Genomic DNA, 23,607 nt, shown 5'->3' with positions numbered 1-23,607 from the left:
TAATGAGATACCATCTCACACCAGTTAGAATGGCCATCATTAAAAAGTCAGGAAACAGGTGCTGGAGAGGATGTGGAGAAACAGGAACACTTTTACACTGTTGGTGGGACTGTAAACTAGTTCAACCATTGTGGAAGTCAGTGTGGCAATTCCTCAGGGATCTAGAACTAGAAATACCATTTGACCCAGCCATCCCATTACTGGGTATATACCCAAAGGATTATAAATCATGCTGCTATAAAGACACATGCACATGTATGTTTATTGCGGCACTATTCACGATAGCAAAAGACTTGGAACCAACCCAAATGTCCAATAACGATAGACTGGATTAAGAAAATGTGGCACATACACACCATGGAATACTATGCAGCCATAAAAAATGATGAGTTCGTGTCCTTTGTAGGGACATGGATGAAACTGGAAACCATCATTCTCAGCAAACTATCGCAAGGACAAAAAACCAAACACCGCATGTTCTCACTTATAGGCGGGAATTGAACAATGAGAACACTTGGACACAGGAAGGGGAACATCACACACCGGGGCCCGTTGTGGGGTAGGGGAAGGGGAGAGGGATGGCATTAGGAGATATACCTAATGTAAATGACAAGTTAATGGGTGCAGCACACCAACATGGCACATATATACATATGTAACAAACCTGCACATTGTGCACATATACCCTAAAACAAAGTATAATAATAAAATTTTTAAAAAAAAGTTAAAAAAAAAAACGTGTGATGGTTAATATTGATTGTCAACTTGATTGAAGGGTGCAAAGTGTTGTTCCTGGGTGTGTCTGTGAGTGTGTTGCCAAAGGAGATTAACATTTGAGTTAGTGGACTGGGAGAGGCAGACCCGCCCTCAATCCGGGTGGGCACCATCTAATCAGCTGCCAGCAAGGTTAAGATAAAAGCAGGCAAAGGGCTAGACTGGCTAAATTTGCTGGCCTCCATGTTTCTCACATGCTGGATGCTCCCTGCCCTCAACAATCAGACTCCAAGTTCTTCAGCTTTTGTACTCTTGGATCTACACCAGTGGTTTGCCGGGGTTCTCTAGCCTTTGGCCACAGACTGCAGGCTGAACTGTCAGCTTCCCTACTTTTGAGGTTTTGGGACTCGGACTGGCTTCCTTGCTTCTCAGCTTGCAGGCATTCTATTATGGGACTTCACCTTGTGATCTTGTGAGTCAATACTCCTTAATAAACTCCCCTTCATATACACATCTATCCTATTAGTTCTCTTTCTAGAGAACCCTAATGTAAACAATAAATTTTTTATAAACAACAACAAAGAATAACTGTTGCTTTCACGTATCCTTTCTTGAGTTACAGTCACTCACGCGTGGGGCTTTCCTCGTACTTACCCTGAGACTGTGCTCATCTTTGAGGCTCCCACCTACCCACAATACCCTGTGCAGTGCTCCGTATTATCATTCATATTTGGGAATTAGACTGAGATGTATACCCCCAGCTGGCAGTGTGAAGGCCCTTGGATTTCCTAAATGCAGAGGCAAGGGATTTGGTGGGCTAAGTGAGTGTAGGCCCCTCTGCTCCCTAAGATTCCATGTCATGGCAGGGACTGGGGGACCCACTCAAGTGTGCCCTCGTCGTTCCCTTCCCTTCACACTGGATGGTATGAAGCAGCTGCTGGGTTCACAGCATATGGGGTGTGATCTGCGGAGGAACACAGAGAAGGGAGTAGATAGGAAGGGAAATTCAGCTCCTATGCCTGATCTTGGGCCTTCTCCCATCAGCCCACCTCTTGGGTGTATTTCTTGGACCACAGGACCAGAATGGCAGAAACTGAAGAAAAACAATTGATATGGTTTGGCTCTATGTCCCCATCCAAATCTCACGTCAAACTGTAATCCCCAAAGTTGGGGGAGGGACATGGTGGGAGGTGACTGGATCATGGGGGTGAATTTCTCCCTTGCTGTTCTCATGATAGTGAGTTCTCACAAGGTCTGGTTGTATAAAAGTGTGTAGCACTTCCCCCTTCGCTCTCTCTCTCCTGCCAGCCATGTGAAGACCATGCTGGCTTCCCCTTTGCCTTCTACCATGATTGTGAGTTTCCTAAGGCCTCCCCAGCCATGCTTCCTGTACAGCCTGTGGAACTGTGAGTCAATTAAACCTCTTCTCTTTATACATTACCCAGTCACAGGTAGTTCTTGATAGCAATGTGAGAAAGGACTAACACAGCAGTAGAGCTGAATAAGGAAGGGCTCTTTCCATTTTGTGAACCTTTAGAAACTAGAATCTGCCTTGTCCTTTGCGGTATAAACTTGAAATCCTAAGCCCCCCACTGACTGAATGGATCCCCTTGTGGCCAAGGGGACCCCATTAAAACCTTAAAACTGACTTCCTGGACATGACGGGACATAAGATCAGACACCTCGTTACACCCCCTCCCTCTTCTGCTTTAGACACAACAACTGACAAGCCTTAATGTTAGAACAGAGATTGTAAAACTGACAGAACAGATTCTTTGTGGCAGTAAGATATCGAATTATAAACAGAACCTAAGGCCATGCCAGGCGAGGGTTAAGTCACCCACTCCCACACTTAAAGAATAAACTATGTCCCAACTGCCACAAGGTTTTGCTTTTTCTCTAGCAGCTAAACTAGAGCGCTGGCCTTGAAATAAGCAATATTAAAACAATTACAGTTCATCCAGCTCACAGAGGCTAACTACCTGACCCTTGTTCCACAAGCCATAACTACAGCTTTGACTGGACAAGAGACTGATTTCAGTAACTTTCTCCAGATAAGACCACCAACCATGGACTGGTTCTGGCCAGTTTTCAGAGACGGCACACTTGCATGTTTCTGGATCCTGAAAAGACCTTCTGATGTATAGGGCCTAATCATAATACGTTTAAAAGTTATGTCTCCACCCCAAAGTGGGTCATATGTTACATGCATGTTTGTTCAATGCACATGCATCAGGATTGCCTCATGAATATTCACAGCTCCTCCTGTAACCTGTTGAATATGTATGTTTAGCCAACCTGTTCAGCATAAAGCTCCTACCCCAACCCTTCCTCCTTTGAAGTGCCTGTCTCTGGTCTTGTCCAGAGGCACTCTTTCCAGCCTGCTGTACCCCCTTTATAAGAAATAAAGTCTTCTCTCCTTTCCGCATTTATAGATCCTGTGTGTGGTTTTCTTCTTAAAGTTAACGGGTAATTATATCCCAGCCCTCAAGGCCAACACAAGCAGCTGCCAACATTTCAGAATGCTTGGGGAACGCAATGTCCTGGCAAATTGAAGACCCTTATGAATGGAGTGGCCCAGCTTACTCAGGGTGACTTGCTCACTTATCCACTTAACAAAGCATTGGAGAATGCCTGCCGGGTGCCTGACTCCATATGCTATTCTAGGTGCTGAAATGCAGAAGTAAAAGAGGGAGATTGTTGGCTGCTCTGGTGGAACCTGCTTTCTAGCAGAGGGAGAGAGAAGACAAAAATCAATCAAGAATGCACATGAAAATATCAGACACTGACAAATGCCACTGAGGAAGTAAGTGGAAGGCCGCACCTGGGGAGCCACACTGCTGGGTGGTCAGGAAAGAAGGGACATTTTAACAGAGATGGAGTGATGAGGACTCACCTTGTGAAGACCTGGAGTTAGAGCAGGTGGAGCAGCCGGCACAGCTGGGGCAAAAACCCTGCAGCAGGGACGAGCTCAGTGTGTCTCAAACAGAGGCGCTCCCTCCGACAGAAGAGAGTAACAGCACATCCCCAGAGTTTCTAGAGGTTTCGACCAAATTTTGTTCTTTTGAAGACCCGGGTTTTATCTTTAAAATGAAAGCAGATTTCGGGTTCCAGTCTTTGAGACAACCATATTTATTTTTGTGTTAAACCTAACTGTCTTTAAAAAAAAAGAGAGAGCGAATATACTTGGATTGAGGTAAGCCGAGATTAAACTTCTAAAAAGTAACATCCCACAGTCCAGAGAAATCTGACGCAAGGTAGCTAGATGCCATTTCATCCTCGTGTTTATCGTTCACCTGGCAGTGATAGAATCTGGGCCTCCAGTAAGTCCAAGTCCAGTTCTGAAGAACATATGGCAAGATATAACTTGGGTGAGGCAGGAAACCTCCTTGGTGGGTTATTTCCTCCATTCCCCCAACCTTAGATCCTGTACAACACACATTATCAGCAGGTTTGTTCCTGAACCCCAGGACCATGACTCAAGGCCATGAACAACTTAACCCAAGCAATCTAAGAATCCTGGCCTGTGCGGTGTGCCGTATCACCTAGTCAGATCATCTCCTCATCAAATGACTGGTATGGCCTGAATTGGGTCACCCTCGCATTTATACACTAAAGTCCTAATCCCCAGTACCTTAGAATATGACTGAATTTGGAAGTAGGGCCTTTAAAGAGGTGATTAAGATTAAATGAGATCATGTGGTAGGCCCTACTCCAGTATGACTGGTGGTGTCCTTATAAGAAAGGAAGAGCCACCAGGGATATTCACTCACGGAGGAAAGGCCATCTACAAGCCAAGGACAGAGGCCTTGGAAGAAACCAAACCTGCTGACACCTCCATCTTAGACTTCTAGCCTCCAGAACTGTGAGTAAATAAATTCCTGTTGTTTAAGTCATCTAGTCTGTGGTATCGTGTTACGGCAGCCCTGCCAGATTAATAGAATAACTCAAGAGCCCAAGGTGAGGGGACTCCAGGAAATGGGCACCCCAAAAGTAAAGTTTTAGAGTTTCCCTTGTCAAGTTTTCTCCACCCCAGATAGAGTGGTCAATGGTTGGCTTCCTTCCTTCCCTCATTCCCTCCTTAAACCTTTAGAATTCACCACGGGCCAGCTCCGTGTCCCCAGCTGGGCACTGTGTCTATGACTCAATCCATTCCTTTCCCAGCCCTCAGGGTCCTGTGCCAATGAAGGCATCATCAGCCTCAGCCAGGCTTTTGTTCTCTATACCATCCCTTCAAAGATGGAGGTTGGGGCAAGGACCCCTCCCTGGAACCAGGCCAAAAGTTCTGTATTGGAAAAGCATTGACTTCCCCCATAGTCCTTAAATATTCTTTTTACAAAGACTACACCAGATTAAAACAGTTCTGTGGCACAATCTCTACAGGTCTGTTAATTCAGGACAGAGCTCTGGAATTAATGGTCAGGAAGAAGAACCAGCTTTATTATAACTGCATCAATTCCGGCAACATGTGCTGGGTAAATATTACCTCCAACAAGGTCCCAACTAGCCTATTGCCAAACGCAGCTTATAACCATGATTTTCCCTATACTTCTTCCTCCTAGCAAGATTTGGACTTCTCTGTTGATGAATGAGGCCTCTAAGTCATACATCCAACTGGAGAAGCCAGAAGTAACATCAACTGGGCCAAAACCAACAAGTCCACCTCCCAGTTGTCCCTCCTCTGGGAAACCAGCCCGTTTGGCTCTGCAGCCAGCACTGCCTTCGTGGCATGTGGTGTAATGGATGTAACCAGGACAGCATGTACCAAAGCTGAGAAAACAGCCTCCATGTATGACACCAAGGCCAAAAAGGAAAAGTATGCCAGCCAGCATCTGGTTCAGAAGTGGAGAAATGAGACAAACCTATCTGATGATCCAACTGTACATCCAATCTATGAGTCCAGCTATGGTGACTGGAGCCACTACAATGTTTATTCTTATAGCGACATGTGAGGAAGGTAACAGGAATATCAGGTGAGGGAAAGGGTGAGGCTCCTTGGGACTAAGCGCACTCATATTTGTTGGTTTGTTTGCTGAGTGTGTGTTTGCTTGTGTCTTTATTTTACACAGAGGGCGTTCCTCAAATGCTGGGTGACCTTGGCTGTCTGTTCATATTTAAGAGTGAGACATCAAAAGTTGATTGCCACCTGCAACCCAGCAACTCCACTCCTAGGTTAATGCCCAGGAGATATGCATACAAATATGCACCAAAGGATACACACAAGAATTCCCTTTAGCAGCTCTGTAATAGCCCACCACTCAAAACCACCCACAAGTCCATCAACAGTAGACAGAATAAAAAAATTGTAGTATATAAATACAATGGGATTCAATACAGCACTGAGAATGAACAATCTGTAACTACATGCAACAATATGGATGAGTCTTACCAAATTACGCTGAATAAAGTAAGTCAGAATCAAAAAGTATACATGCTACATGATTCCATTTATTTAAAGACAAAACATGCAAATCATTAATCTGCAAGAAGAAAAGTCAAGATAGTGGTTATCCTTCGGTGGAGATAGTACACATTACACTTATATAAAGCAGATGCTAGAGAGAAAGCAAAGAAAAATAGAGAAAAATACCTATAGGGAGAATTAAACACACCACTCTCAGTAGGAGACAGGTCAAATGGACAAAAATTACACATATATGTCAAAATCTAAACAACCTGATCAACAAAATGAGTGCTTAAAATCTTTAATTTTTTGAGACACAGTCTCTGTCGCCCAAGCTGAAGCGCAGTGGTGCAATCTTGCCTCACTGCAACCTCCGCCTCCTGGGTTCAAGTGATTCTCCTGCCTCAGCCTCCTGAGTAGCTGGGTTTACAGGCACCCACCACCACACCTGGCTAATTTTTGTATTATTAGTAGAGACAGGGTTTCACCATGTTAGTCAGGCTAGCCTCGAACTCCTGACCTCAAGTGATCTGCCCACCTCAGCCTCCCAAATTAAAATAATTGCATCCTGATTTAAGCACACAAAAACACACACACACTGAGATTCTGATTGGAAGGGTATTACCATTTAACTTTAGAAGGGTTTATATTTTTATGTCATTTCATCCATGAGTATGGAATATCTCTCCATTTGTTAGTATAGAAAAAAATATTGATTTTTGTACATTTATCTTATACACAGCCACTTTACAAAATTCTATTATTAATTTTAGTCGTTATTAATTCTACTAATTTGCTATTAGACTGGGTTTTCAATTCTACCAGACCAGAAAAAGAAAATATGATTTTTCTTTCTTTGGTAATATTCATACAGATTATTTCATTTCTTATTTCATTCGTAAGGACTTCCAAAAAATGCTCAATATTAGCAGTGATAACAGGCAAACTTGTCTTATTCTTGATATTAAAAGAATGATTCTCTCAGGCACTGCTCAGAACCAAAGGAGCCTGTCTTCCTTAGCCACCGTGCACAGGCAGTTACCAAGGTCCTGACAATCACAGCCCCTCACTCCAGGAGCGTGCAGATACCCTGGAGCTGGGGTCACTAGGCAGGCTTGAAAACCCCAGGCTCTCTCCACTCTTTTTTCTCTTTTCTTTCCTTTTCTTCTCTCTTTCTTTTCCTTTCTTTTCCCTCCCTTTCTTTCTTCTTTCTTTTACATTTTTTTTTTAAGAGACAAGGTCTTTGCTCTGTCATCCAGGCTGCAGTGCAGAAGCACCATCACAGCTCACTGCAGCTTTGAACATCTCCAGGGCTCAAGCAATCCTCCTGCCTCAGCCTCTCAACTAGCTGGGACTGGCCAGGCACCATGGCTCGTGCCTGTAATCCCAGCACTTTGGGAGGCCGAGGAGGCGGATCCCTTGAGGTCAGGAATTCAGACCAGCCTGACCAACACGGTGAAACCCCGTCTCTACTAAAAATACAAAAAATTAGCTGGGCATGGTGGCCCAGGTCTGTAATCTCAGCTACTCGGGAGGCTGAGGCACGAGACTTGCTTGAGCTTGAGAGGCAGAGGTTGCAGGGAGCTGAGATTGCACCACTGCCCTCCAGCCTGGGGCGACAAAGCGACAAAGCGAGACTCTGTCTCAGAAAAACAAAAAACAAATAGCTGGGACTACAGGCACCACCATGCCCAACTAATTTTTTGTTTATTTATTTTTTGTAGAGATAGGGATATCTCTGTTGCCCAGACCAGTCTCGAACTCCTGATATCAACTGATCCTCCCACCTCAGCCTCCCAAAGTGCTGAGATTACAGGCGGGAGCCACCATGCCCAGCCTCTCTACTCCTTGTCACTTCTCTCTAGCTGCCACCACCTTGCCCTGGAGTTATTTCAGCACTCTCCTAACTGGCCCCTCCGTGTCCCTTGTGCAGTCTGTCCAGCACACTGCCTGCCGCCAGGGTGAGATTTCAAAATGCAAACTTTTTTTTCTTTTTTTTGGAGACAGAGTCTCACTCCGTTGCCCAGGCTGAAATGAAACAGCAAGACCTCGGCTCACTGCAACCTCCGTCTCCCGGGTTCAAGCGATTCTCCTGCCTCAGCCTCCTGAGTAACTGCGACTATAGGCACCCACCACCATGCCTGGCTAATTTTTATATATTTAGTAGAGATGAGGTTTCGCCATGTTGGCCAGGCTGGTCTCGAACTCCTGACCTCAAGTGATCTGCCTGGCTCAGCCTCCCAAAGTGCTGGGATTACAGGCGTGAACACTGCGCCCGGCCTCAAAATGCAAATCTGATCGTGTACCTCTTCTTGCCTCCCACCCTTCTAGGATGTAGATACAAGGCTGTGAACTGGCCCCTTCCTGACCCTCCAGCTTCATCTCATCCGCTCTCCCTCCCTCTCCGGAAGAACTGGTCCTTTTCTTCCCTGGATACACCCTGCTCCTGCTGTCTCAGCACTTATGCACCTGCTTTTATTTCTGCCTGGAACACCCAACCATATGTGGATGGGTATACACACACACACACACACACACACACACTTCCCCTGCTAACTCACATGGATCACCAGTTTCACTGACTCCCTAGGTGTATATGACGTAGTCTTGTATCACTTGATGTGTATATGACATAGTTATGTATCACTTGGTGTGTGTATGACAGTCATGCATCACTTCATGTTCTGAGAAATACGTCGTTAGGCAATTTTGTCATCGTGAGCATCATAGAGTGCACTTACACAAACCTATATCCCACAACACACCGTGACTATACGGTCCTATTGCTCCTAGGCTACAAACCTGTACTGCATGTTACTGTACTGAATACTGTAGGCATTTGTGTATCTAAACATATCTCAACATAGGATAAGTACAATAAAAACAGTGTAAGAGAAAAAACGGTTCATCTGTATAAGGCACTTACTACGAAGGTGTCCCCAGAATTGGTGGGTTCTTCGTCTCACCGACTTCAAGAATGAAGCCGCGGACTGTCGCGGTGAATGTTACAGTTCTAAAAGGCGGCGTGTCCAGTTTGCTCCTTCTCATGTTCAGATGTGTTCGGAGTTTCTTCCTTCTAGTAGGTTCATGGTCTCGCTGGCTCAGGAGTGAAGCTGCAGACCTTCGCGGTGAGTGTTACAGCTCTTAAAGAGGCCCATCTGGACTTGTTCGTTCCTCCCGGTGGGTTTGTGGTTTCCCTGGCTGCAGGAGTGAAGCTGCAGACCTTCGCGGTGAGTGTTACAGCTCTTAAGGAGGCCCGTCTGGAGTTGTTCGTTCCTCCCGGTGGGTTTGTGGTCTCCCTGGCTGCAGGAGTGAAGCTGCTGACTTTCGCGGTGAGTGTTACAGCTCATAAAGGCAGTATGGACCCAAAGAGCGAGTAGTTAACAAGATCTAGTGCAAAAAGCAAAAGAACAATACTCCCACACTTCAAAAAGCTACCCCAACCGGTTGCCGCTGCTGGCTCAGGCAGCCTGCTTTTATTATCTTATCTGGCCCCACCCACATCCTGCTGATTGGTCCATTTTACAGAGAGCTGATTGGTCTGTTTTATAGAGAGCTGATTGGCCCATTTTGACAGGGTGCTGATTGGTGCGTTTACAATCCCTGAGCTAGACACAAAAGTTCTCCATGTCTCCACTAGATTAGCTAGATACAGAGTGTCCATTGGTGTATTTATAAACCCTGAGCTAGATACAGAGTGCCGATTGGTGCATTCACAATCCCTTAGCTAGACATACAGATTCTCCAAGTCCCCACCAGATTAGCTAGACACAAAGCGCTGATTGGTGCATTCACAAACCCTGAGCTAGACACAGGGTGCTGATTGGTGTGTTTACAAACCTTGAGCTAGATACATAGTGCTGACTGGTGTATTTACAATCCCTTAGCTAGACATAAAGATTCTTCAAGTCCCCGCTAGACTCAGGAGCCCAGCTGGTTTCACCTAGGGGATCAGCTGAGGCCCGGTGAGAATTGTAGTGCAGTGCCGGCCTGCCGGCACTGTTGGGGGACCTGGCGCACCCTCTGCAGCTGCTGGCCCGGGTGCTAAGCCCCTCACTGCCCGAGGCTGGCGGCACCAGCCGGCTGCTCCTAGTGCAGGGCCCGCCGAGCCCACACCTACCCGGAACTCGCGCTGGCCCGTGAGCGCCGCATGCAGCCCCGGTTCCCGCCCGTGCCTCTCCCTCCACACCTCCCCGCAAGCAGAGGGAACCGGCTCAGGCCTCAGCCAGCCCAAAGAGGGGCTCCCACAGTGCAACGGTGGGCTGATGGGCTCCTCAAGCACCCCAAGGCTGAGGACGCACCAAGAGCGAGCAAGGGCTGCTAGTACGTTGTCACCTCTCAAAGGGAGCTTGAGGGCCTGGAAGTTGCTCTGGGTGAGCCTGTGAGTGAGTGGTGGGTGAATGCAAAGTCCTAAGACATAACTCCTGAAGACTTTATAAGCACCGTACACTTAGGCTACACTAAATCTGTTTTTAGAAACATTTTTCTTTCTTCAATAATAAATTAACCTCGGCCGGGCATGGTGGCTCACGCCTGTAATCCTAGCACTTTGGGAGGCTGAAGCAGGGGGATCACCTGAGGTCAGAAGTTCGAGACCAGCCTGGCCAACATGGTGAAACCCCATCTCTACTAAAAATACAAAAATTAGCCAGGCATGGTGGCAGGTGCCTATAATCCCAGCTACTTGGGAGGCTGAGGCAGGAGAATCGCTTCAACCCAGGGGGCGGAGGTTGCAGTGAGCTGAGATCACACCACTTCACTCCAGCCTGGGCAAAAGAGGGAAACTCTATCTCGAAATAATAATAATAATAAATTAAACCCAGCTTACTGTAACTTTTTTTACCATATAAACTTTTTTTTTAACTTTTTGACTCTTGAAATAACACTTATCTTAAAACTCAAACACACTGTACATCTGTACAAAACGTTTTCTTAGAATGAAAACACGAACACACACATTACACACGTTAGGGTCAGGATCACCAGTATCACTGTCTTCTACCTCCACATCTTGTCCCACTGTCTTCAGGGGCAATAACACCCATGGAGCTGTCATCTCTTATGATAACAGTGACTTCTGGAATACCTCCTGAAGGACCTGCCTAAGGCTATTTTACAGTTAACTTTTTTATTTTGTAAGTAGAAGAAATACATTCTAAAATGACAATGAAAAGTATAGTAAATACACAAAGGAGTCATATAGTCATTTGTTATTATTAAGTATATTATACACTGTATGTAATTGTATGTGCTAGACGTTTATAAGCCTGGCAGCGCAGTAGGTTAGTTTACATCAGCATCACCGTAAACCTGTGAGTAATGCATTGAGCTATGACGTTGCCACAGCTATGACCTCACTAGGCTATGTAATTCAGCTGCATTACAATCTTATGAGACCACTGTTGTATCTGCAGGCTGTGGTTGACCAAAACATTGCTATGCAATGCACGGCTGTATAATTATTTGTTCAATGTCTTCATCACTAGACTGTAAATTCCACCAGGGTATGGACTGTGTTCCTTCCACCTTTAGCCCCAGCACCCAGCACAGGGCCTGGCCTCTGGGAAATGTTCGTTAATTACTTTTTATTTTATTTTATTTGAGACCAAGTCTCGCTCTGTTGCCCAGGCTGGAGTACAGTGGCGCAATCTTGGCTCACAAGATCTCTGCCTCCTGGGTTCAAGTGATTCTCCTGCCTCAGCCTCCCGAGTAGCTGGGATTACAGGCGCCTGCCACCACGCCTGGCTAATTTTTTTGTATTTTTAGTAGAGACAGGGTTTCACCAAGTTGGCCAAGCTGGTCTTGAACTCCTGGCCTCAGGTGATCCACCCACTTTGGCCTCCCAAAGTGCTGGGATTACAGGCATGAACCACCGTGCCCAGCCAATTATTTTAAATTAATAATCAGTTAACAAACCAGTAATTATCAGCCTTTTATATTTTATAATCCACTAATTTCTATTTTATTCCCCTAAGAGGTAGGTGCCTTTTATTCTTATTTTTCAAGAAGGAGTTTTGGCTGGGCACATAGCATTGTACACTGGTTCCTGGGCTCAAGGCTGGGTGCTACCACTTTTACGCGTCCACTGCCAAAGCCTCTGTCATGTTGTGCAGTTTCCTGTACACTTTGCCAGCCAGGACTGGACTGTCTATTGACATTTTTCTCTCTCCCTGATTCACCACCACGAGGCTCTGGGTGGGGAACCATGAAAGGGATTCAACTTTGAAGAGCCCTCAGAATGCCACATTGGTTCCCCTGTCGCCGCACACACTCGCCTCCAGCGGTGCCTCCAGACCACCCTGCCACTTCTTTTTTTTTTTTTTTTTTTTTTTTTTTGAGATGGAGTCTTGCTCTGTCGCCCAGGCTGGAGTGCAGTGGCGCGATCTCAGCTCACTGCAACCTCCATCTCCCGGGTTCAAGCGATTTTCCTGCCACAGCCTCCCAAGTAGCTGGGACTACAGGCGCGTGCCACCATGTCTAGCTAGTTTTTGTATTTTTAGTAGAGACGAGGTTTCACCACGTTGGCCAGGCTGGTCTCAAACTCCTGACCTCAGGTGATCTGCCCACCTTGGCCTCCCAAAGTGCTGGGATTACAGGCGTGAGCCACTGTGCTGGGCCACCCTGCCACTTCTTCCATCGAAGCCCAGCCCACAATGCCGCTTCCCCTCCCTGCCCCACTCCATGTCCAGAGCCTCTGCCCAGGGTTCTATAATTTATTACATCCCATCTCACCAGTAAACACCCAAGAATCAGTGGGCTGCAGGGAGAGCTCCACCAATCCCTCTTGGTGCAGTGGCACACGCTCAAGACCAGCCTGGCCAACATCGCGAAACCCCATCTCTACTAAAAATACAAAAATTAGCTAGGCGTGGTGGCGCACGCCTGTAGTCCCAGCTACTCGGGAGGCTGAGGCAGGAGAATCGCTTGAACCCGGGAGGTGGAGGTTGCAGTGAGCGGAGATGGCGCCACTGCACTCCAGCCTGGGGGACAGAGCGAGACTCCGTCTGAAAAATAAATAAATAAATAAGCTGTCAGAAAAAAACTCCAGCTGGCGTCCCCCTCCCTGCAGCCTGAAGTCTGGAGGCAGAGACGGTATCTAATGGATCCTTATAATTTTAGCCCAAAGTGCGAATGAGGGCATGGCAAAGCCTCAGGCAGAGTTTTGAAGCAATTAACTATGAATGCAAGGGGCCTCCCCTCTTCTGCGTTCAGCCAAATCGCAAGTGTATTCCCTTCACTCATTATAATGCAGCTAAGACAATTAAGTATTGTCTAACTGTGGCGCAATTAAAACCCCTGTAATTCAGGAAGGTGGGGGCCAGAAGAAAAGGACTCTGGTTCTGAAAACTCAGCCCAAGAGGCTGAGCAAAAGAGCAATATACACATTTGCCACTAGATGGAAGGCTTCCTGCTTTATTCGCTAGCTCTCCCAATTTTATTAAATACAGAAATGATCCTGACCAGTACTCTAGCAATCCAATCTTCCAAAGCTTCCAAACACATTAAAACTCATAAAATGTTAAAGGTGGACAAAAGCTTAGTGAATTTTTTTGCCGAACCTTACATTTATAGAAGAAAGAGAGAGAGAGTCCTAAAAGTAAACCCCAGGTTGTTTTTCTATTATTCTACTCTGCCTCTAAACAAAAGCCACCCAAAATCCTCCTTAAAAAGAGATATAATATAGGTGTGTTCCGTTTCTGAAAAATGCAGACAGCGCTGTTATGATTTTTTACACCTTTCTGCATGTACATAATGCTGACAGAGAGATGAACTCTTCCATAAATATGGTTGGATGTTTACCTCGTTTCTGTCTTATTTGTGAGTTTGCGAGTGCTGGGGCTAGTCAGTAACTTGAAGTCCAAGATACCTCATTCAGCTCTGTGCTCTCACAGCCTTACCAAAGCCTGGTAAAAGGACAAATGAGGCATCCGAGTTGGTTGTAAGGAAGTAAAGTGGAGTCCCTACAACCAGCTGGGTGACTTTAGCCAAGGGACTTGCTCCTTGGGACCTTGATTTCAAAAACAGGGGACACTGGATTCACTCTATCATCTAAATCTGTAAGTGCAAAATGTAATACAAGAGAAGTATCCCATAGAGCACGAGGAATCTTGCAGGACATAGGTTCTCAACGTGTGGTCGGACCCCTAAGCGTACCCTCTCCCTTCTCCAATTATATATCTATTCAAGGACAGGTTTTTTTCATAGACTTCAGTTAAAACAACATGTCAGCGAGGTGTGCTGGCTCACACCTGTAATCCCAGCACTTTGGGAGGCTGAAGTGGGAGGATCACCTGAGATCATGAGTTTGAGACTAGCCTGACCAACATGGTGAAACCTTGTCTCTACTAAAAATATAAAAAGTAGCTGGGCATGGGGGCAGGCGCCTGTAATCCCAGCTACTCAGGAGGCTGAGGCAGGAGAATCGCTTGAACCTGGGAGGCAGAGGTTCCAGTGAGCCGAGATCGTGCCATCGCACTCCAGCCTGGGTGACAAAGCAAGACTCCGTCTCAAAAAAAAAAAAAAAAAAAAAAACACAAGAGATGGAATGAAGGAGATATGAGAATCTGTAGACCAAACATGTAAAAGATTTGCAAAAATATAAAAAAACCACTCTGCAAATGTCTTTGTTTTAGGAAATATAGCTATTGTTGGTAAAAATGTGTAATTTATGTTAACATGCAATGGGTTTTTACAGTTATTGTTAGATGTATTAATAAATATTTGAATTTTCTCAGCTATAATTTCTAATATAGCAAGGCAAATATAAAAATGTCTCACATGAACAAAAGCCCTCAGAGGCTGTCAGTCATTTTTAAGAGCATAAAAGTTTCCTGAGACCAAAAATTTGAGACCTGCTGTTGTAAGTTTCATCAGTCCCTTTCTTAGCTCTGTTATTTATCTTTCATTCTTCAGAAGCAGAGAATTGTATATCCAAAGATGTTAATTTCAGCATTATCTACAATAGCAAAGAAAAAAGAGACTAAAAGACAATGTCCAACACCAGAGGAAAGGTTCAACCATAATAAATATGCTCCATTAACCCAATAGAATTAGATATTATAGTATTATAAGAAAATGATTATGGGCCGGGCACGGTGGCTCATGCTTGTAATCCCAGCACTTTGGGAGGCCAAGGCGGGTGGATCACTTGAGGTCGGGAGTTCGAGACCAGCCTGACCAACGTGGAGAAACCCCGTCTGTACTAAAAATCAAAAAAATCAGCCGGGCGTGGTGGCCCGTGCTTGTAATCCCAGCTACTAGGGAGGCTGAGGCAAGAGAATCGCTTGAACCCAGGAGGCAGAGGCTGTGGTGAGCTGAGATCGAGCCATTGCACTCCAGCCTGGGCAACAAAAGCGAAACGCTGCCTCAAAAAAAAAAAGAAAAGAAAAGAAAATGATTATATGGCATAATGTTAAGTGAAAAGACATAAATTGGCACCACCCGTGATTGTAAAATGTGAGATTGGAACCTAATATATAAAAATGAAAACATTAATCAGTTACTATATTGTATTTCAATGTTACAATTATGGGTAGTGTTTTTCTTTAAACTAGTGGCTATTATGATTTTGTTACCTTTTTTTTAAATTTTATTTTCTCTTTTTTTTTTTTTTTTGAGACAGGGTCTCTCTCTGTCACCCAGGCTGGAGTACAGTGGTACAATCACCAGCTCACTGCAGCTTCAACCTCCTAGGCTCAAGCAATCCTCCCACCTCAGCCTCCCGAGTAGCTGGGATTACAGGTGTGCACCACCACGCCTGGCTACTTTTTATATTTTTTGTAGAGATGGGGTCTCACCATGTTGCCCAGGCTGATCTTGAACTCCTGGGCTAAAGTGATCTTCCCGCCTCGGGCTCCCAAAATGCTGGGATTACAGGCATGAGCCATCACACCCAGACTTGTTCAATATCTTTAAGGCAGCATTTTAAAGTTACCATTGGTGGGTTCCTAGGGCTCCCCCCAGCTCTCTTACACTAGGGACAAAGAGGCCATTGTCCTTTTCCGTTTAGCAAGCTGAAAAGCTTCCCAATTTTGAAAAGCTACCTTCCTCCAGCATACCCCCACAAAAGTCACTGTCCTGAAGACCTCTGGGAACATGACAAATGGCAGATCTGTGCAAATATACAACCTCCCTAACCGAGGCCACAGCCACCCGGCCCACTTAGGAGAGCTGGCGTTGAATGGGAAGTGGCCAGCGCTTTCAGCCTGGCCAGCGAGCCGACAAGGGGTCTTTGTAATGGGAACAAAACTGCATCCCCCTTCACCTGGAGATTCTCCAGCACCCCCTCCTCTCCTGCACTGCCCCCCAGCACACATCTGTGCACACACGCACACAGGGGGTTTATGTTTGCTTCGTAGGTGTGTTAATAAAAATCCCCTTAGGGTCACCGCTTCTGAGGTTTTGAGGTGAAACACATTGCCCAAAAGGAGGGTTCATCTTCAAGGCAGCCTCACCTTCACCCCATTAAGTAGCTCCTGCTCACATCTTTCCTGAAACCACTTAAGGTAATTCCCTGTCTTAACGCTGAAGGTGCTTATGGTTCTATTTCAGACTCCTGGGGTGGGCAGCTCACGGTGAAAGAAATGCCCCGGATAATTAAGGAGATTATTTTATTCAGGCTATTATGGAGAACTTTCATGAATACAGAGAATGTTCTCAGTGAAAAGGAAGTAGGGGGAGCTGGGGTGGTACAGAGGCAAGGCTCTGGGGGAAGAATGGACACAGCTTATTTGAAGCATGCGATGGGAATCTACAGAATATGCAAGGGCAGTGGGGTCCTTTGCAATTTCTACCTCCCTTTGGAGCACCAAATAAAGTTCAATAGGGGCAACAGATTACCAGAAAGCTGGCCTCTCTTGTAGTGAGGAAGGAGGAAATGAGTAGTGAGAACGATGTCCCAGATGCCTCCAGGGGAGGCGGTTCTGGGGCCTGGGGTAAGTAGGGGCTGTGGGGAGAGAAGGAGGGTGTGGGAGGAGGAAACACATCTCCAGGTGCTCTTTGGCAGCTGAAATTTCACTCCTCAAATTCAGAAATCATCAGGCCAGGTGCGGTGGCTCACGCCTGTGATCCCAGCACTTTGGGAGGCTGAGGTGGGTGGATCACCTGAGGTCAGAAGTTCAAGACCAGCCTGGCTAACATGGTGAGACTCTGTCGCTACTAATAATACAAAAATTAGCCAGGCATGGTGGTGCACACCTGTAATTCCAGCTACTTGGGAGGCTGAGGCAGGAGAATCGCTTGAACCCGGGAGGCAGAGGTTCCAGTGAGCCAAGATCACGCCATTGCACTCCAGCCTGGGCAACAAGAGTGAAACTCAAAAAAAAAAATTTTTTTTCAGAAATTATCTCCTTCTGCCATCCTGTCCTTCTCCCCCTGTCTTCCTCAAATGCCAGGAGAGTGAGGCTATGGTTGAAAGAAAACCACTCAATTCCTTGTATCCCCCCAAACACATGTACACACATGCAGCTCTGTTCCAACCTCCTGGAAGGAAACTGGCTGTCACCAGAGGATTCCAGCCAAATACTTGGGGTTCCTCAAGGATATCTTTTGAAAACAACAAAAAAAATGTTTATTTTTTTTATTTTTATTTTTTTGAGACACAGTCTTGCTCTTGTTGCCCAGGCTGGAGTGCAATGGCACGATCTCGGCTCACTGCAACCTCCACCTCCTGGGTTCAAGCAATTATCTTGCCTCAGCCTCCTGAGTAGCTGGGATTACAGGCGCCTGCCACCATGACTGGCTAATTTTTGGACTTTTAGTAGAGACGGGGTTGCACCATGTTGGCCAGGCTGGTCTCAAACTCCTGACCTCAGGTGATCTGCCCACCTCAACCTCCCAAAGTGCTGGGATTACAGGCGTGAGCCATCGTGCCCAGCCAAATGTAGATGGTTGAACAGCTCCAGTCACAATGTAAAGTTTTAATTTTCCTCTGCAATAAGAACAGCCTTTTTCTAAATGTTTTATTTGATAGAGGCAAGCCCCCACCACCACCCCTGGCTTCTTTGCCCCAGCCCTCCTCTTTATCCAACCCAGCCAGATGTGTGCATTTTTTTTCCGGTCACATGGCACAGGGTTTGAAGATGAGCTGTTTCCCCCATTAGCCACTCTTTCCACCCCCGGAGAGACTCTGTGGAGGATTCGTGCTGCTGACTGTAGATAAAACAATCGAGATGGGGGGCTGCTTTGGAAACAGGGGGAGGGGGTGGGGATTTTTCCATCTGGAATCACAGGCTTTTGGTGGTAGGCCCAGATGGAACCACGATCTGTCTGTGGAGACAAAGCTTCTTTTGGAACTGGTCATGGCCACAGGAATATGAGGTTTTTGACAATACGGTGGCCAAGAGATAGGAAACTGAAGTGGGTTATGAAATGCCAAGGACAGATCACTCTGACTCTGGTGAACTAAGCCCATTAGTAAGCTGAACTCATGTAATTCATCAAGGAGCTTCCTTGAGCCAGTGAAAACAAGGATTGTAGAATTTTGAGTGCAGACCTGGACGTTAGAAAAACTCCAAGTCAGCCAGTCTCCACCCTCTTAGCTTAAGTCATCTTTCAGCTGGGAGCGAACATGCTTCCTTACCACACCAGAACAATGCTGGGTCTTCAATTATTGTAAAGAATTTTACAAATGCTGAGTGTCCCTGTCGACACTATTAATGAACATCCTCTAAGCTGCACTTAAGCCAAATCCCAAGGTATAATTAGGGATACAGAACAATGATATAATGTAGATTGCCAGTTTGCTTGAAGCTCCCAACATCCAATTAGAGGGTGGTAGCGATTTCCCAGAGCACAGGAGATGAAAACCATCTGTCAGAGCCTGCTTCCTAAGTCCTCCCTTCCAGGAGCTCTTTCTGTCACCTAATAATGCCAAAAAGGAGCACCTCCTCGGCCCTGAAAGCCCATCTTCCGACCAGACATGAGTTAACAAGCTGCGCGCCCCAGGGCAGACCACATTTCCTCTCTGAGCCTTCATTTTCTCTTCTATAAAATGAACCTGCTGGACATGGGTTGGTGGATTTCAAACTTTTGAAAGCAGTGGAAACTTTTGTTTTTCTCAAGAGGAAAGCTTGATGATGGAACTCAATTTGGAGTATCTTTATGTCACTGGGAGGAAGTATAATAAACACTCCACTAATCAGACTGCTGGAGGGAGACGGCTCAGCTCTTTTGTGTCTTAAATCTCCAAGCAGACTATCAGTTCCCATGGATTGGATCACTGCCTGCAAGTATTAACTGCTTAATAAATGTCACGTAGGAAAAAAATGTGTGCTTCACTGGAAAACTGTGTATCCTTTAGAGCATACCCTTCCAGGTTATCTGAGTGCGATGCTTTAGGGCCTCTGGGCCATTCATTGCCTTTGAGCAAATCTGTAAATTGTAGATAACTGATAGCAATGTAAATAATTCCTGTTTGCAGGCATGCAAATACATTCTGTCCCGAGGTAGTTCAATTTACTTCCTATTTTCCAAAGGAAAGCCAGTTTCCTTCTATTTGAAATATGTTTCCTTCTATTGGTAAATATATTTCCTTCTGTTCGTAAATACATTTCAACATTGCTTTTCTCCATATAAATTTGTGCCTCTTTTGACTTCTCCTTTGAACCGGTTGTCACATCTTACCAGCCTTCATTAATGACGCACTAAATACAATTTTAACATGTCCATTTTATGTTTGTAGGAGTGTCATGATTTTAGTTTTGAAAATTACCTTAGTTAAAAAGTTTATCAATAAAAATGAACATTTGGTTGTTGTTTTTTTTTTTCGAGTTCTCCCCTGATGTCCAATAGCATTTATACTCACACATAGTTGACTTTAAAAGTATAATGTTATGGAAATGCCTTTAGGAAAGCAACACATGCTCATTGGGAATAAGAAATGAGAGAAAGAGCCACATGGGATACTAGGAGCTAGGCTCCCTTAGGCATAAAAGGGCAAGTCGGGGAGCAGTTACCCCAACTCAAGAGAGAAGGTATTGAGAAGGCTGGTGACAGGAGCTGAGGGCTGAGACAGGCAGAAGCAACCAACCCAGGGCAACCCAGTGTAATCACACCAGACCAATCTGGTTCAACTTTTTTTTTTTTTTGAGACAGAGTCTCGCTCTGTTGCCCAGGCTAGAATGCAGTGGCGTGATCTTGCGCCACCTCCCGGGTTCACACCGTTCTCCTGCCTCAGCCTCCTGAGTAGCTGGGACTACAGGCGCCTGCCACCATGCCTGGCTAATTTTTTGTACTTTTAGTAGAGACGGGGTTTCACCGTGTTAGCCAGGATGGTCTCAATCTCCTGACTTCGTGATCTGCCCGCCTCAGCCTCCCAAAGTGCTGGGATTACAGGCGTGAGCCACCGTGCCCGGCCCTGGTTCAACTTTTATGTAACAAAAGTCGTGAGTTGTTTTTCAGTTGCCTTGGATCCCCAAGTTGAAAGTCAAGTAACCTGAACATGCCCAGATGAACCAAGTGTGCAACCACAAATGAAACCTAAGTGCTGGAAGCCAGGAGCAAGGACTGCTTTAAGAGGTGGACTGCACATGGCAGGATCCAGGATTCAGTCAGATCATGCCTCCCCAGCATCACCTCATTGCAAGATCTAATCAGATCATGGCTTATTACCCTTCGCCTATAAAACCTGCCCCAGCCCACCAGCTAGTGGACATAGATTTCAGCCTTGCCTCCTGTCTTGCCAGTCAATTCCCAATAAAGGTTTTCGGTGCCATGGTATTGGCTTGTGTGTGCATCAGGCAGTGAGCCCATTGCTTGCTGGGTAACAGCAGCAGAAAGAGAACAGAAATGAATATTCCAGCCTCACTCTGCTCCCTGCCCTCTTAGGCCAAATCCAGCTGGACCAAGAGGGGAAGGGAGTACACATGTTCATAGGCATCAGCCTTCTTGGTGGAGGGGACATCACAGTCATTCAAACAGCCAACGAAGATAGATTGGGATGAGAATCAGACCACCCATAGCTCACTGTCTATATTAACATGACTTTACTATTCCACTGTCCTCATCAAAGTAACTTCACTATTATTCCAGAAAATGCTTGCCCAGGAAGATAAAAGCTGCAAACAACTCTACTGTTCATCCCAGGAACTTCCTGAAGGACACACCATGTCTTCAACAGGAAGCATCAGTTTATAGATTCAATAGGAAGACAGTTTATGCCCCAAGATTCTTTGAACGCCTCAGCTGGAAATCCTCACTTTGCTGTGTCTACCAATCATGATCTTACCAGCCCCAATCAAGCATGCCACCTCTGCACTGAAAGAGCCACCTTAAACCAGGCCTCAAAGTCTCAATAAAAATCACTTTGCCCTCCCACTTTGGGAAGCTACTGAGGCTTTGTGGAGGGGGTACTCTACCTTACCACGGTGAACAATCAACTCAGCCTTGCCTTCTCCGCAGGTTGCTCTGGTGATATCTAGGAGATGACATTTGACAGAAGGGAAGCATATTTGGAGATGATTGTGTATGTGAGCCTGAATCATCCAGGCAGGTTTCTTCCCTGCTCCAGTTCAGTGGGACGACAGCATAAATATTCTTTCTTTTTCCTATGTGGATACAAAATCTTGAGTTTGGGGGCTGGAAGGAATCCCAGCGATGAATTCATCCCTCCCTTCCTTTATGGATTAGGTCAGTGGAACTTACACAGGGAGGTCAGCCAGGGGGCTGGGATCTGAATTCAAGTCCTGCAGCTCTGAGCCAGGTGGCCTGCATTTATTCATTCTCTTGCTGCCATGTTTCTCTTTTCTTTTCTTTTCTATTTTTTTTTTTTTTTTTTTTTTGAGACAGAGTTTCGCTCTTGTTGCCCAGGCTGGAGTGTAATGGCGTGATCTCCACTCACTGCAACCTCCACCTCCTGGGTTCAAGTGATTCTCCTACCTCAGCCTCCTGAGTAGCTGAGATTAAAAGCATGTGTCACCATGCCCAGCTAATTTTGTATTTTTAGTAGATACAGGGTTTCTCTATGTTGGTCAGGCTGGTCTCGAACTCCCGACCTCAGGTGATCCACCCATCTTGGCCTCCCAGTGCTTGGGATTACAGGCGTGAGCCACCATGCCCAGCTTTTTTTTTTTTTTTTTTTTTTTGGTTTAACAATTGTTTGCTGTGTACCAGGTATTGTGCCAGGCAACGAGCACTCAGAAGTGGGGTCACGTTTTTGAGATTCTTGCCCCCTTTTTGCCTTCCGCCCCTTTAAAGGAGATCCTGGGCTCTGTGCTCCTTTACTGAAGAAAGTGGTGGAAGGAAAGAAAGTTGCTAACAGTCTAAGAACTCTCAGCTTCCAATCCCTAAAGTCTAAACATTTGGGAAGAACAGAGGAGATTACAGGTAAAGACCCAAAATGTAGGAAATGTTTTTCCTGGGCTGGTGTTGGAGGGGAGAGGATGAGAACAGAAAAGAGATGGGTCTCAGGAGGAGCAACCCAAGAGAGAAGGCCTGCGTGGACAGGACTCCACAGGGCATGGAGGGCTCTGTGACATGAAGCAGCAGAGTGACCCCCATACCTCCCCAGGGCCATGTGGACAAGACTGAGGGCCAGCCCAGGAGTGACTGGGTCAGGTCAGTGGAACTTACACAGGGAGGTCAGCCAGGGGGCTGGGATCTGAATTCAAGTCCTGCAGCTCTGAGCCAGGTGGCCTGCATTTATTCATTCTCTTGCTGCCATGTTTCTCTTTTCTTTTCTTTTCTTTTTTCTTTTTTTTTTTTTTTTTTTTTGAGACAGAGTTTTGCTCTTGTTGCCCAGGCTGGAGTGCAATGGGAGTGGAACCAATAACCAGCACCAATGCCCTGGCACCATTACGGTCTCGACATCATTAAGACCCTGAAACTCTAAAACAACCAGTGGAGAGCTGGTGCTACAGACACTCACAGAGGCAGATGCACAGAGCCAAGGAGGCTCTGGGATTTTGCCCCAAAACTGGGTCAAGGGGACAGAGTCTCCTCCCTCCCATTCCCAACCAGTGCGCTGGGAGTGGCCACGCCAGGCATGGAGCAGCCTGTTTGCCAACACACTCTGGTCATAGGAGAAAGAAGAAAATGCCTCCTGAGTTTGGTTTTAAGGAGCTCCTTAACAAAAGGCAGCCCCGAGCAAAGTGATGCTGGGTGAGGGATGCTGCTTTTGTTTTTAAAATAAGCCACAATCTTCCCAACAAAGAGTGTTTTCTGAGTAACTCAAAGAATGTTTCTTTTCTCCTGGTACAGGGAGGGCATCTTTCAAATGAAAGTCCGTATCTCCTGTTTTCAGGAAGAAACTAGATTAGAATGCCTTTCTTGCATCTGCTGTTTTTCAAGTGCCTTTAGCTCAAAATAATCCTTATGCCAAAGTGGTATGTTTTGGGGTGGCATATCCTGGCACCTTTCAGCAGGAACAGGGGTGCAGAGAGGGGCCATGTGGAGTAAGCCTGTCCCTGAGGGCCAGGAAGCCCAGGCAGCCTCACTTCCTCTCTCTCTCAGCAGCTGATATGACCCTGGTCTGACCTTGCAGCTGCTCCTCC

The 23,607-nt window shown here is 46.0% G+C and overlaps 1 pseudogene; it reads right to left on the bottom strand.

Annotated features, from left to right (window-relative positions):
- Positions 1-23,607, bottom strand: part of LOC129488719 (histone H1.8-like) — a 55,239-nt pseudogene that overhangs the window by 9,940 nt on the left and 21,692 nt on the right.

This window comes from Symphalangus syndactylus, chromosome 8, assembly GCF_028878055.3.
Source record: "Symphalangus syndactylus isolate Jambi chromosome 8, NHGRI_mSymSyn1-v2.1_pri, whole genome shotgun sequence".
NCBI lineage: Eukaryota > Metazoa > Chordata > Mammalia > Primates > Hylobatidae > Symphalangus > Symphalangus syndactylus.
The sequence above is the reverse complement of the archived record's forward strand: the minus strand, read 5'-3'. Positions and strand labels throughout refer to the sequence as shown.